The 2,140-nt window shown below is 37.0% G+C and overlaps 1 pseudogene; it reads left to right on the top strand.

Moving 5' to 3' along the window:
- Positions 1–645: 645 nt before the first annotated feature.
- LOC101640849 lies at positions 646–1,290 on the top strand (annotated as a pseudogene).
- The last annotated feature ends 850 nt before the right edge of the window (positions 1,291–2,140 follow it).

Here is a 2,140-nt window from a genome sequence, read left to right as displayed (position 1 = left end):
CCATTTATCCCTCTGCCCTTCAATTAACCCCGCATGTGTTTATCAGCCAGGTTGGCACAATAAACTAACTACCTCAGTCCCTTAAAAGGAAGAATACCACGACACCACCCTAAATCATAAAGATGAGTTTTCTAAATTGATTTTCATGTCTGACTAGTCTTAAAGGTGCTGACAGCTCCAAGTCAATTAGTAAAGTGGGTATGGGGTGACTACACTAGTGTGCAAAATATTACCATCAATAGCTCAAGTATTGGTGAGGCTCTACGTGATTACATGTTTCATACTTTTAAACAATTTTGGCAGGATGAAGAGTAAAGGGAACCAGATTGCTTGGTCCCAGTTACAGTAGACAAAGTGATGAAAGAGGAGCTCAGGGTTTTGGAGTCACAACTCAAGTGCCACATAAAAGACTTCAAAGTTGCCATGTGTGCCCTGGTTGGGAACACATATGTTAGGTATATATATATATATTTAATTTCTTGTTATGTCCATTACAAAAGACCAAATGTTTAATGACATTTGAAGATAAATTGAAGGCATCTTATGAGAAGAAATTGGATCCTAAAACTTGGGATGGGGACTCTTTTCTGTTTTTGGATTCTAATGGGAGAAGGCATCTGCTTGTCTGGACGGTATACCCCAAACATGGATATCAGACCAAACCATGCAATTTATATGAACAGTATATGAGTGCCAAAATTAAAAAGGAAGAATTGAAGAAGTCATTATATGCTCTTTTTCCTCAGTTTGGCCATATGGTAAATAACATGGCTTTAAAGACTGAAGATAAGGGGACAGGCCTTTATTTTTAAAGAACTATACTTAAAGAACTGGGCTCATCCACAAATGCCTTGAGACATTTACAAAAATGTCCATTTTGTGGCAAAATCAGATTCTGACATATTATCTAAACTGCATGGCACTTTTACTGACAACAGTGACAACCACAAACAAAGCCCCTGACCGAGGAACACCCAATGCAGCCAGCACTCCAGGAAGTTCAACGCCAAGTCCTCAGGTCCCTAATTACCCACAAACTATATTTTATTCCTTAATAACTTACCAGGATAAACCAATGAGATAATGCTATCCATGCTGCTTAATCAGTGTCCTGGTTTTAAGGATGTAAGGTTGATACGTGGAAGGCATGACATTGCTTTTGTTGAATTTGAAAATAATGAGTAGGCTGAAGCTGCCAGGGATGTTTTACAAGGATTTAAAAATCACGCTATTTCACGGCATAGTCTTCTTCATGGTTGTATTTATAATGTTTGTTTTGATAAGTTTTAGTCAGTCCATTTTTATAATTGGAATCAGAGGGGATAGTGAAATTAAAACTTTGTGAACCTAAGTAATTAATCTTTTGCTAGCCTTAGTGAGCTGTGAAATATGAAGGCCTTAATTTTGTACAATAAACTTTTATTTGTATTCCAAAAATTTGAATGGGAACCTATGGGTAGATAGTCAGGAAGGTGAGGACATCAAGCCACTGAATTCCGTTGAATTATTCCTGTCAACAGAGATAGCCCTCTGACCCTCAAGTATTGAGATTAATTCAGCTGTGGTTAATGAGTTATTTATTGTCTGAAATATCACAGCATAGCATCTAAAGCAAATGTCTTACCCGACATTGATGAATGTGCACAAGAATCACACCCCCAAACCATTATTGCTTCTAGACCTGTACCTAGACTTAAGTACCAGCAAACACCAAAAGGTACAAAATGTGATAAAGAAAGAGGTATGTTGCACTCTGACAGACTGCTTGATTTTCCTAATACGTATAAGTAGAGACCTGTAGAATATGTGTGGCAATAGCTAATAAGGGTGTGGCATACAGTGCAGCAAACATAAATTTGGTTTATTTATAGGTTTATTGATGTGGGCCTATGAATTACAGATTGTACTTTCACATGCTTGAGAGGTTAAGAAAGTAGCTAATCGTTTCTTTGGTTGGTTTATTGAAGCATGGATTGCATGAAGACCTACATTAAATTCATTTGAAATATCAGCCCTGCCTTGGCATACTGTAGAATAAGGTACCCAAAGACTTAATGATATTAGCAAATTATAGTGGAGAAAGATAATACAACTTCACATCTGCCCACGGACATTTTTAAAAAACAGTTTTATTAACACT

The sequence above is a fragment of the Echinops telfairi genome, unplaced genomic scaffold, assembly GCF_000313985.2.
Source record: "Echinops telfairi isolate 266 unplaced genomic scaffold, ASM31398v2 ScPeMD7_1;HRSCAF=3_1, whole genome shotgun sequence".
Taxonomy (NCBI): Eukaryota; Metazoa; Chordata; class Mammalia; order Afrosoricida; family Tenrecidae; genus Echinops; species Echinops telfairi.
This window is presented reverse-complemented; position numbering and strand designations above follow the sequence as displayed.